The sequence below is a fragment of the Macaca fascicularis genome, chromosome 6 (genome assembly GCF_037993035.2).
Source record: "Macaca fascicularis isolate 582-1 chromosome 6, T2T-MFA8v1.1".
Classification (NCBI taxonomy): Eukaryota; Metazoa; Chordata; class Mammalia; order Primates; family Cercopithecidae; genus Macaca; species Macaca fascicularis.
Window position 1 is genome coordinate 107,981,069 of NC_088380.1, and position 14,366 is coordinate 107,995,434.

The following is a 14,366-nucleotide window of genomic DNA, read 5'->3' on the forward strand; positions in this document are numbered from 1 at the left end:
CATTGAGCTATTGGAAAAAAAAGCAAGTGAGGTACATTTTTGAGAATGTGATTAGAGCACATGTGGTATTCACTAAGTTGATTCTTTATGTTTTGATATCAGAAAGCATTTTAAAGTTCTTCGTCACTGACTGATAAGATGTTTTTACTTATGACAACATTCAGTCTTTTTATAAACATTGATGCTTATCTTTAGTTTCTTAAACATTACTGCTAAAAGAGTATTAGATCACTATGTTAGAACTTGATTCTGGTCCTTTTTATTCAATTGGATCAAAAAATTGATTTGAGGATGACAGAAATAGCTAACTTTATGAATCTAGACTTAAGTGTGTCTGGTTCATTTACAAACAAATTAGTACAGTAATTTCTTTCCATTTAGTTGATATCTGAAGTGTGAGGAAGCCAGGCAGAAGGAGCAGTCCTATAATTGTTTGATTCTGCTGCCCTATTCCTTTCTTGCTGAAAATCAAGTAGTAGTATAGGTCTTCTCTCATCTCCCCCTCTCCTACAGAACACAAGCCACTTAATAGAGATGGGCTGTCTTACCTCTGGATATGGCTTTGTGATGCATGAAATAGAAGCCATCAGTTCTTGTTCCACTCACTCCTTCCACAAACATTTAATGAATTACGTAAAGAAGTATGTTTCTAAGTAGTATCTACAAGTACTAACCCTGATTTTTACTTAAGGAAAATTAACTGTGCAGCCCTCCCCTTAATACGAATAACGACTATAGCAAAAGAGAATTTATCACATACCAGCTACTCTTCTATGCATTTAACATATATTACCTCACTCAATTCTCACCATATCTGACATTATCCCCTTGACATGAATGAGAAAGCTGAGGCAAACATAATTCAAATAACTTCCCTAAGGTTCTCTTGACTTTCCTATGGTCTTCAGGAAGTCTAGCCCCTGAAATAGTGGTGTTCACTGTTGTGTTAAATGACCTTGAATATTGAGCTATTAAATATGAGAGTATATTAGGACAGTTCTTATGTAAATTTTTATAGTGTTCTAAAATGTAAACTTTATTATATTCTATTCTATAGTGGGTATAAATATTTCATACTATTCTATAGGAGGTATAAATGACTAATAAACCAGGTGAATATACACACTAAGATATTTAGATTTAGAAAAAGAAACTTGCTAAACCAAATTGGTCAGTGTTTAAGCAATGTAATTAAATGAAGACCATCTCAAGCAGAAACATTTTCCTAAACGGTTGCCTTCTCTCAGTTTCTTAAGATATTCATCATGGGAAGCAGCCAATGCTAAAGATAGATCTAAATCCTACTTAGTTTAAATGTGGTTTTATTTATAAATGAAAATCTAGTCTTTCCATAGCCCTTTCTAAATTGGCTATGCCTTCCAAAATTGTTTCTGAAATATCATGTAGATAGAATCATTTTAGAAGGTTTTTATTTAATGTACAAGTGGTGAGACACTTGATGTTATTACCACATTACTACATGTACAGGATATGCTCCTGTGTCATGAAACCCTTTTGTTCATGGCAACAGAAAATACAAAATCCTACTACAGCACTAAGTGTATCAATCACATCAGTCATCTAACGGGTAGGAGAGGACAATTTATGGAACTACTTTATGAATATGTTACTTTATACTTCTGCTAGATTATTTCATTTTTCGTATCTGTGTCATGCTATGGAAAGGAGTTAAGAAGCAGATGATTAAGAGAAGTTGTTCTAGAATGTCTAAGAAAGTTCTATGAAAAGTGAGAATCTTGACTATTTTCATGTTAGTCAAAGGTATATGTTAAATTATGAATGAGTAATTAGATATATGGAATGAGGCAAATTTTTATCTGATTATATAAATATATTAGTGAGATGAAAAATTTAGCTTCTACAAAAATTGCAAATGTAATATAAATCGTATATAAATGTATAATTATATTTTCTATTGTCTCATGAAAGTTTTATTTTAGCTACTGTATTAGTAAATTTTTAGTCTATTTATATTCAAAATTCCCTAACGTCTTAGCAGAGATAGCAGATTCCCAGGCTTCTACCAAATAAATAAATATTACATTGCTTTTTGCCAGAAGCTCACAATTTGCTATTTTTTATACTGTTCAACATACCACTTGAATGTACTTATTTATAGGTTAAATTGAGTTGCATGACTTAGAGGAGTAGAAGATATATAAGAGTGTTTCTCATAGATGAGTTAACTGAGGGTCCTGATAAAGAAATAAAACCAAAGTTAAATTACAAACTATTAAAAATCAAATTGTTTAAAAGCTTCTAGAGGTGGAAAGGTATGATACACTTCCATCTCATCGTAAGGATCACAGCTACATTCTTTAAACAAAAGACAAGTTAACAAGATAAAAGCATAATACATTTATTTGATGAAACTTTTATATGACACGGGAGCCTTGAGAAATGAAGATCTAAAGACTCAAGGGAAGACCATGCATTTTTATGCTTGGATTCAATAACAAGTGAACAGCCATGGAGACACGTGATTAGACAAAAACAAAATAATGTAATAGTAATAGATTGAGCGAGGAAACCCAGCAAGGCCTGTCTGATCAGACTCTTCTTGGCTTCTCTGTGTGACATTCTTTCTTCCCAAGTATAAGACCAGACCCTTTCTGGAATGAGGGTATTATGATATGCTCTCAGACAAGGCAAGTCCATTTCTTTATGGCCAGCTCTTACACAGAAAGGTGAAGGAAGGCTGAAGTAATATTTCTGGGGTTCATGGCTAACTTTGGAGGAGAGGAGTTCTAGTTGCTATGATCCACCCTGGGGAAGAGGAATTCTAGATTCTATGACTTGCCTCGGGAGAGAAAGAGGAGCAAGGAGAATGGAGGGCAGGAGAAGGTCAGAGAGACTCTGCTTCTGAGTCCTCTGCAACATCTTTTAGTTCAAAGTACTTAGCATGGCCAAGTGCCAAAGTTTAGGGCATAATCTTCGGAGCTCCAGCAGCTTCAAATTGTATAAAATTCAAGTTAATATCTTTAATGTAATATGAGTATTGTTTTGCTACAGTGTACTGGAGTTTATGACATAGGTTGTTTTGACTTTGCTACATTTATACTCTTATTTAAAGCTAACATTGATTTAAAATTATGAGTCAGGTACTGTTTTACATGACTTGTGTTTATAGAGGTTTTTAAAAATTATTACAGCAACCCTGTGAGGAAATAAACTTGTTTTCATATTTAGAAAAAATGCAAGGTAAGATGACTTAATATCTCAAAATCAGGCAGTAAGTGATGGATGAAGTTTAAAAGTTGGCAGTCTGACAACAGAACTGTCTTCAATAGTACATGACACTGTCTCTAAAATAAAATGTTCACAACACTATTCCTCTCCACAACTGAGTACTCAAAAGAATCATATAGGGAAATAATGTTATTGGCACTTAAAATATAGATATTTCTAACATGTCTACCCTTTAAGGTTATGTAGTTGGAAACTGTGAATTAAACTAAAAAATACATCAAAAAGAGAAAGGTATACAATTTTTATTTAATGTTAATATTTAAAAATTTTATGTGCATGGAAGTAGTCACAGAATAGAAGTCAAGATCCAAAGAGGTGATTACATTTGTATTACTTATATATGATCTTAGCAGAGGATGACAAATTGAGAAGATTTGATAAGAAAAAGAAAAACGGGATCCATGCTTCTATGGGCAGTAAATTGTGGGAGGCAAGAATATGCAGATGGAAGGTAGGAACTATCTAGTAAGATTTTGTTTATGCAGATTCATCTTAGGACTCCCTCCATGTGCATGGATAATTGTTGCTCCTTCCTTCCTCGTGTGAAAGAGGAAGATATCTTGACATGGCTTGAATCTGTATCCCCGTGCAAACCTCATGTTTAATTACAATCCCCATTGTTGGAGGTAGGGCACAGTGGGAGGTGATTAGATGATGGAAGCTCACTTCTCAGGAATGGATCAGCAACACGCCCCTTAGTACTGTCCTCGCCATAGTCAGTGACCTTCCTGAGGTCTGGTCATTTAAAAGCATGTGGCACGTCCTCCCTCTCTCTCTGTCTCTTGCTCCTGTTCTTGCCAGGAAGACATCTGCTCCTGTCACAAGTAAAATCTCCCTGATGCCTTCCCAGAAGCTGATGCTGCCATGCTTCCTGTACAGCCTACAGAACCCTGAACCAATTAAACCTCTTCTCTTTATCAATTACCCAGTGTCAGATATTACTTTATAGCAATGTGATAATGGACAAATACATACTTTCACAAGGGAAAGTACGTCCTGCTTTTAGGCAGACAGGAGAAGGTGGAGAGCTTTTTCTCAATTGCCTTTAACTTTAATAATTGTTATGCCAAAGCAGCATATTTTGGAGTGGCATATTCTGACCCCCTTCAAATGGAAAAAAACAAGTTGCTTAACAATAGTTAAAAATGTCAGAGTCATTCTCAGCCATGTAGAAACCTAAAGAGTCCTAGTTCATAAGAGTTGTTTCCTGATCTTCTGAGTATATTACATGCTTGATGCAAAGAGGAAAAGAAAAAGTTACTAGACATTATTACTATTTAGGATTATGATTATAATATGAGTAAGACAGAATAAAGAGAGTAAACCATCTGAGCATAACATACAACTGAAACATTTAAGTGCACAAAAATTTCTTACTAAAGAGGAGTAATAAAACCCACAACACCAGTCACCATTATAGATCCAATCATCTGGAAGAACAGTTGGTACAGAAAATATACCAACCCACAATGTGAAGAATTAGTCAGAGCTAGCTTCACATTGTAGTCAGAATGTGGCTCATGGTATTTGCATTTGTTAGAGGTGGCACAAGTGGTGGTTAGAAAGAGAGCTATTCCAAGCCCTTTGAGAGAAATAGCAGACATTTCCTGGACTGTCACTCTTAGGGCATGATAAGTGAATGTAAAACAAAGGCAATAAATGGTTTTACCTATTTCCAGTTAACTGACTTGTGGGTTTAATCAATACTCCCTAGACCAATGTCTATGGAACACTGATTCTTTAGAATGCCCAGAAAACTATCTGCCCAACGGTAGAATTGAATACTTCCAACATAAGTAATTTTTTTCTTCCAAAATTTGTTTATGCCATTGTTATTATGATAGTTACTTTAATTAAGTTTAATTCTGTCAATATTATATAAAAGGTTTTAGATTAAATGTGGGATGACTGATTGGAGAAAATGATAAAATTAAAATTTATTGCTCAAAGTCCCTTTAAATATAAGTTCATATTCTAATTCATATAAATCCAAACTGAAAACATAGATGCCCTGTGACTACAGGTTAGATTTAGGAAAAAAAAAAAAAAAAAAAATCTTGCTGGGCATGTTGGTGCGTGCTTGTACTCCCAGCTACTTGGGAGGCCAAGGCAGGAACATCGCTTGAGTCCAGGAGTTCTGGGATATAGTGCACTGTGCTGATACAACATTCACACTAAGTGCAGCACCAATATGGTGACTTCCTGGGAGCGGGGACCCACCAGGTTGCCAAAGGAGGAAGGAACCTGCCCAGGTCAGAAAGAGAATAGGTAAAAATTCCTGCAGTGATCGGTAGTGGGATTGTGCCTATGAATAGGCACCACACTCCGGTCTGGGCAGCTTATCAATACCCCATCTCTAAAATAATTTTTTTAAATAAATAAATAAATAATATTTTTAAAGATTGAAATGAAAGCAGTCTTAGGTATACGTTGGTATTTTAGCAAATAAATATTGTATGTTTTAGGTTAAATATGTACATTATATCTGTATGTATATATTTAATTTAAAATGTTTAATGTTTACACATTATAAGATAATGTTGGAAAGCATAAATAGGTTAATTATTTCGAGTTACTGTTGTGTCTGTCAACTTAATTTAGTGAAACAAATGCAGTAAATATACCCATCAAGTGACTTGCATGTTTTGAATTTCAAGTAACAAATCACAAAATGCCCTTCTGCACCAGCTTAAAATATTCTTTTTTAAAATATGTGTTTATTTACTTATTTATTTATTGAGACAGAGTCTCACTCTGTCACCCAGGATGGAGTGCAGTGGCACAATCTTGGTTCACTGCAACCTCTGCCTCCCAGGTTCAAGTGATTCTTGCGTCTCAGCCTCCACAGTAGCTGGGATTACAGCCATGCGCCACTATGCCTGCCTAAGTTTTGTATTTTTCAGTAGAGATGGTGTTTTGCCATGTTGGCCAGGCTAGTGAACTCCTGGCCTCAAGTGATCTGTCCAACTCAGCCTCCCAAAGTGCTGGAATTGCAAGCGTGAGCCACCATGCTGTGCCGAGTTTAAAACGTTCTATCTTTGTCCCACAATCACAATCATTGTAATTGGAGACGACACTCTATCTTTGTTGAGTTGCAGGGGTGTCCAGTCTTTTTGCTTCCCTAGGCTACATTAGAAGAACTGTCTTGAGCAATACCTAAAATACAGCAGCACTAGTGATAGCTGATGAGCTAAAAAACATTCGCAAAAAAACTCATAATGTTTTAAGAAAGTTTATGAATTTGTGTTGGGCCTCATTCAAAGTTGTCCTGGGCCACCTTGCTCATAGGCTGCAGGTTGAACAAGTTTGAGTTACAGTCTACCACAATTTATTATCATTTATTTTTAGACCTAGAAAGGAAAGACACAGTTACTTGGTTATATAAAACAGTCAGAATTTGCAAAGCATGTTTCTAGTAAGTGCACAAATTATCCTTTATTATCTTTTGAAATGAAAGAAAACACGTATTTTTTTCTCAACAAAATTGAGATATTCAGTATTATTTGGTGTGAGAAGTGAGAATAATAATGTCAGGACATTGAGCTCAGTGTTAGACTTCTCTTTTTAATTTTTTTTTTAGATTTGGGGGTATAAGCGCAGGTTTGTTATATAGGTAAAGTCATGTCTCAGGGGCTTGTTGTATCTATTATTTTATCACTAAGCCTAGCACCCATGAGTCATTTTTTCTGATCTTCTCTCTCCTTTCATCCTCCACCCTCATGTAGGCCCCAGGGTCTGTTGTTTACAGTTTTGTGTAGTATCAAATATTCTTTTTCAAGTATACACAAGTACACTTCCATGTGAATTATTCTTTCAAAGTGGAAGATATGTATGGGTTTTGTCATCTGAAAGCAAAGGTTCAAATTCTATGCCTTGTATCTCACTAGCTGCTCATTTCAAGAAAGTTACATAACCTCTCTAGTTCTCATCATAAAAATGTAATTCATACATCTTAAGGGTTTTTTAGTTTGAATGTGCAATAGTATGTTTGAGAGTGCCTATTCTGGTATGCAGCAAATATTAACGATTCAAGAAACTCGTTTTTTATTCCTTTCTCAACCACATTATCTTGGTCCTTCTATGTAAAATTGCATTACAAATTATAGTTTTTATTTTTCAAGCCTAACTTATGTTATTATTGGTGTCACAGTTTATTTTTTTCTTTTATCTCTTTTAAAAAGCTCAGATTAGTTTTAAAAAGAAGTTATTGGTTTCAACGTTTTGTTTTTTTTCTCTGTCGAGGGAGTGGGGTATGAGTATCCACATCAGAATACAACAAGACCAAAAGACAAGACTCAACTTGGAAAATAAAATCTTCTACCTATGCAGGTTTCCAAGTAAGAATCTAATATTTTTATTACAACCTGCAAGGGATTGTTTAGAAAGCATTCCCCTTTCAATGCCTTTCAATAGTTACCAAATATAAAAAAAAAAAAAAATTAAGTATGTATATTTAAAAATATATATTTTATTTTCTCTCCCTCTATATATACACACAAACACACATATACATATACTTCTAACACATACAAGGTTCAAATATTTTTAAAGGTCATTTTGCATGCTAGATGTTTTCAGTGTTATAATATTCTTATTATCATATTTTTCATTTGCTATGTTTAAAGTACAAAAAACAATTTTATTGTGATTTTTAAAAACTCAGATACTTAGTAGAGAGCCCCTATTTGGCCAGTTCCCAGGATTTGTTATTCCATATCAATTTTTAATACCTTCATCTCCTAAACAATGTAGCTCTCTTATACTTTTTACTCAGTTGAAGTTCTCCCCTAGTGTACAATTATAGAATGACAAAATAAAATGAAATTTTAATGAGTTAGGTTACCAAAATATACATAAATATTAATGACCAAATATTGAAACTAAGTTTTTACTGAACATGATAAGTTTATCTCCTCTCAAAGTGATCCTATGGTACCCATGATAGCAAGAGGTAGCAAAGGGATTTAAAAAAATTAAACAGGTAATTGAGAACTGACTCTGTTTCCATATATACTGTGATTAGTTACTGGGTACGTTTCACTGTTCTATTTCTCTAAATGTATTTGTTTCTAAACTGGTACCAGCAGAGTGGGGCATTGCTGAAAAGATACCCAGAAATGTGGAAGTGATTTTGGAACCTGGTAACAGGCAGAGGTTGGAACAGTTTGGAGGGTTCAGATAAAGATAGGAAAATGTGGGAAAGTTTGCAACCTCCTAGAGACTTGTTGAATGCTTTGGCTCAAATTGCTGATAGTGATATGGACAACAAGGTCCAGGCTGAGGTGGTCTCAGATGGAGATGAGGAACTTGTTGGGAACTGGATCAAAGGTGACTCTTGTTATGTTTTAGCAAACAGACTGGTGGCATTCTGCCTCTGCCTTAGAGATTTTTGGAACTTTAAACTTCAGATAGATGATTTAGTTTATCTGGCAGAAGACATTTCTAAGCAGCAAAGCATTCAAGAGTTGACTTGGTGCTGTCAAAAGCATTCAGTTTTAAAAGGGAAGCAGAGCAAAAACGTTTGAAAAATTTGTAGCCTGACAAATTGATAGAAAAGAAAATCCCATTTTCTGAGGAGAAATTCAAACTGGCTGCAGAAATTTGCATAAGTAATGAGAAGTCAAATGTTAACCCCCAAGACAATGGTGAATATGTCTCCAGGGCATGTCAGAGGTCTTCATGGCAGACCCTCCCATCACAATCCCAGAGGCCTAGGAGGAAAAAGTGGTTTTATGGGCCAGGCCCAGGCCCTGAGCTGTGTGCAGCTTTGGGACTTGGTGCCCTGTGTCCAGGCTGCTCCAGTCATGGCCGAAAAAGGCCAACATAGAGATAGTGCAAGCCCCAGGTCTTGGCAGCTTCCACATGGTGTTGAGCCTGCAGTTGCACAGAAGTCAAGAATTGAGGTTTGAGATCCTCCACCTAGATTTCAGAAGATGCATAGAAATGCCTGGATGTCCAGGCAGAAGTTTATTGCAGGGGCAGGGCTCTCATGGAAAACCTCTTCTAGGGCAGTACAGAAGGGAAATGTGGGGTTGGAGCCCCCACAGAGTCCCTACTGAGGCACGGCCTAGTGGAGCTGTGAGAAGAGGGCCATTGTCCTCCAGACCCCAGAATGGTAGATCTACTGACAGCTTGCACCATGCACCTGGAAGAGCCACAGACACTCAATGACAGCCTGTGAAAGCAGTTGGGAGGGAGGCTGTATCCTGCAAAGCCACAAGGGTGGTGCTACCGAAGACCATGAGAACCCACCTTTTGTATCAGTGTAACCTGGATGTGAGACCTGGAGTCAAAGGAGATCATTTTGGAGTTTCAAGATTTGACTGCCCAACTGGATTTTGGACTTGCATGGGCCCAGTAGCCCATTTGTTTTGGCCAATTGCTCCCATTTCGAATGGTTGTATTTACCCAATGTCTGTATTCACAATGTATCTAGGAAATAAGTAGCTTGTTTTGATTTTACAGGCTCATAGGCGGAAGGGACTTGTCTTGTCTCAGATGAGACTTTGGACTGTGGAGTTTTGAGTTAATGCTGAAATGAATTAAGACTTTAGGGGACTGTTGGGAAGGCATGATTGATTTTGAAATGTGAGGACATGATATTTGGCAGAGACCGGGGTGGAATCATATGGTTTGGCTCTGTGTCCCCATCCAAATTTCATCTTGAACTGTACTCTCATAATTCCCATGTGTTGTGTGAGGGATCTGCTAGGAGATAATTGAATCAGGGGGGCTGTTTCCCATGATTTTTGTGGTAGTGAACAAGTCTCACCAGATCTGATTGATTTATCAGGAGTTTCTGCCTTTGCATCTTCCTCATTCTCTCTGCCTGCTGCCATCCATGTAAGACGTGACTTACTCCTTCTTGCCTTCCACCATGATTGTGAGGCTTCCCCAGCCATGTGGAACTGTAAATCCAATTAAACCCTTTTTGTGTGTGTGTGTGTGTGTGTGTGTGTGTGTGTGTGTGTGTGTGTAAATTATCCAGTCTCAGGCATGTCTTTATCGGCAGCGTGAAAACGGACTAATACAGTTTCTATCATATTGCTCCAGAGATATAAGGGCATACTCTCATAGATTGGTAAAAGAAAGCTATATAAGTTAGCATATCATGACCTGAATGAGTGTAGGCAAGATCACAAGAAAATTTAAACAGTGTTTCAAATTAAAAGAACAGAAACAGCAACAAAACAAAAAACAAACAAACAAAGTAAAAAACATAGACTATGCTTCCAGAAAGGTACTTCTTGAAATAGAAGTATGTACTTTTAAATGTCCTTCTCCACAATCTTCTTGCTAAGACCAACTAAAATCTCTGGACATAATATATAAAACAAACATATGAGCCCCTGAAAGGTGAAAAGAAGAAGGCAGACCAGCAAGAAACTCTGGAGACACAGTAGTGCTTTTACTGGGTTTTCATTTAGCCTCACATATCCTAGAGTTGGAACCAAAGAAGGTCAGAATCCAGAAACACAACAGCAGACAAAATAATTCCTCAACAAAGACTAATCTCATTAGCCAAGTAACTGGTCTCTCTTCCCAAGTAGAATACAGCCTAGAAAGACAGAAATTGTATGAGTCAATTTTCATGTGCTGTATAGAACTGCCTGAGACTGGGTAATTTATAAAGGAAAGAGGTTTAATGGACTCACAGTCAGCATGGCTAGGAAGGCCACAGGAAACTTACAGTTTTGGTGGCAGTTGAAGGGGAAGCAAGGCACCTTCTTCACAAGGTGGGAAGAGGGAGAATGAACGCAGGAGGAACCACCAAACACTAATAAAACTATCAAATCTCGTAAGAACTCACTCACTATCACGAGAACAGCATGGAGGAAACCACTCAAATTATTCAATTACCTCCACCTGGTCTCTCCCTTGACATATAGGGATTATGAGAATTATGGAGATTACAGTTCAACATGAGATTTTGGAGGGCACAGCCAAACCATATCAGAAATCATTTGGATGATTACCACTCTACTCCTGCCAAACATCAAAGAAAATTATTGTGGCCCAACCCCACCCATGCCAAAAAAACACTGAGCAGGCTTCCATGCCCACAAGGCTATAATGAGGTTTCTAATCGCAGCACCTGGTTGATGTCCAAGAAAGAAGCCTACGTTTTCATCCACACTGGGGCATAATAACCCCCTCCTCATGGTCTCAGTGGAAACCACTGGTGGAGTCTGGACTTCCATAACAAGAATAGTACCAAAATTGGCCACATGAAAAGTCAAAAGTTTCAAAATGTTCCTCTGGCTATGAGATAATTCTGCTTTTCTGTTTTGTTCATTAAAGCCACTTGGAAATAAATAATGAAGCCGGCACTATGCATCCTAGCCAGGAATGCATCAGAAAGGCTTATTGTAGAGCCAGAACTCCCAACCTAGCTGAACTATAAAGAGCTCTCACCTTCATCAGGTGTAAATGGAAGCCCAGTGAGAAATCTGGACTTCTATCCTCACCTGAAAATAATGAAGCAATTCCCTCCATCACATCTAAGTGAGACTGCAGTGGGGTTAGAGAGAGCCAACTAAAATAGAAGTAGAATCCAGTCTCATAACATAATACCCATAATGTCTAAGTTTTAATTTTTAATAAATTACTCCTCCTAACAAGAATCAGGAAAACCTCAAACTGAATGAGAAAAAAAAGTTAATCAATAGATGTCAACACAGAAATGAGAGATGTTAGAATTATTTAACAAATATTTTACCACTGCCATTATAAAAATACTTCAACATGCAATTACTAACACATTTGAACAAATGAAAAACATCAGCAAAGACATAGAAGACATGAGTAAGAAACAAAGGAAAATTTTTGAACTTTATAACCAAAAAGCTCAACAGAAGGGCTCGCAGCAGGGTAAAGAGAACAGAATCCAAAACCCAGTAAATACTGAAAAAATAAAATAAAAAGAGCCTCAGGCAATTTCAGGACTACAATTAAAAAAAAATGTCTAACATTCACATCATTGGAATCTTAAAAGGAGAGTAGAAAAGAGGCAGAACAAAAATGTACTGAAAAATGGATGAAAACTTCCGAAATTTTGCAAAAGACATAAAACTTCAATTTAAGAAGCTAAATGAACTCAAAACAGGATAATCTTAAATAAGTTCATGGCAAGTTATATCACATTCAAACTTCTGTAAACTAAAGAAAAAAAAATAAATCTTGAAATCTATAGAGAGAAATGACACCTTACCCGTGAGAGCAAATAATTTGAAGCACAGTGAGTTTCTTATCAGAAATGATGGAGGCCAAAAGAAAGTGTCATAGTCTTTTAAGTCTTGAAAGGAAAAGAAAAACAAAAACAAAACATAACAACCACATACATCCACAATCCTATATCTACCAACAGTATTCTTCAGGAGCAAAAGGGAAATCAACATATTCTCAGATTAAGGAAAATTCCCTTTCCTTATGGATTGTGGCAAAGTTCCTTTTGCCATATAACTTAACTATATTCTTAGACTTAAAAAAAAATAGCTAAAAGAGAAAGTCTCTAAACAAAAAATTATATAAGGAGAGATCTTGTAACATTAGAAAGGATGGAAGAACATAGTAGGCAAAAAAAATGGGTAAATACAATTGAGTTTTATTCTTTTTGAGTTTTCTAAATTATATTTGACATTTGAAATCAAAATTATAACACTGACTGATATTATTCAAAATGTAAATACAGGAAATATTTAAAATAGTTTTAAACAGGAGGATAAGTAAGATTTCTAGATGTCACCAAAACATGTAAAATGATGTTAACATTAGAAAAACTATATAAACATAATGCAATACCTTGGTCAACTATAAAAATAAGTTATGAAAAGAAACACGTTTTAAAACATTATAGATAGAACCTAGCACCTCTAGAATAGTGATAGGAGGTGTTTCATAGACCCCGTACTCAGAAAAACAATCACAATTGGTGAATATTATTCGTTTAAATTAAAATCTATAAAATTGAGTGCATACAATAAATAAAGAATCATTTTTTTTTTAGAAAAACCATTAAATTATATAAAGATCAGCAAGAGCTGGGCACAGTGGCTCATGCTTCTAATTCCAATGCTTTGGAAAGTTGAAGCAGGATTGTTTGAAGCCAGAAGTTCAAGAGCAGCCTAGGCAACATAACAAGCCCCCATTCAAGAAAAAAAAAAAAAAGTACAGAAATGGTGGTGCACACTTGATAGTAGTTCCATCTACTTAGGAGATTGAGGTGGGAGGACTGCTTGAGCCCAGGATTTTGAAGCTACAGTGAGCTGATCATGCCATTACACTTCAGCCGGAGCAACAGAGACCCTGTCTCCAAAAAACAAACCTACGGTTGGGTGCAATGGCTCACGTCTATAATCCCAGCACTTCCGGTGGCCGAGGCGGGTGGATCAGGAGTTCGAGACCAGCCTGGTCAATATGATGAAACCCCATCTCTACTAAAAATACAAAAATTAGCCAGGCGTGGTGTTGGGTGCCTGTAGTCCCAGCTACTCAGGAGGCTGAGGCAGGAGAATTGCTTGAATCCAGGAGGCAGAGGTTGCAGTGAGTGGAGATCATGCCACTGCACTCTGGCCTGGGCAACAGAGGGAGACTCTCTCTCTCTCTCTCTCTCCATATATATATATATAGATAGATAGATAGATAGATAGATAGATAGATAGATACACACACAGATATATACATATATATAATATATACATACACATATAAATATATATTATATATATAGCAAAAGTCCTTGACATGTATGTAAAGACTCGTTCTTTTCTACCTCTCCAGCTCTACATAATAAACATTTCAAGCCACATACGTAGCATGAAGAAGGCATGGCTCCCTCTTTCACCTGCTACCAGGTTTGGGCTATAGTTTCTTCCCAGGAAAGACTGGTCATTAGCATTTGTCCTCTACCACCAGCCCCTGTCACATACACCAGCTCTGTTTTGCAGAAGTTTTATTCCAGGTAAGAAAGCTAAGAATACTAGGCCTCTATTTCTCCTTTGAGTATCCTCTCATTGAATGGAATACAGATCCTATGTGCAGCTGGTAAGAAACACTGGGCCCCGTTTTCATGGTCCTCAATTGTTCAGATGTGAAAC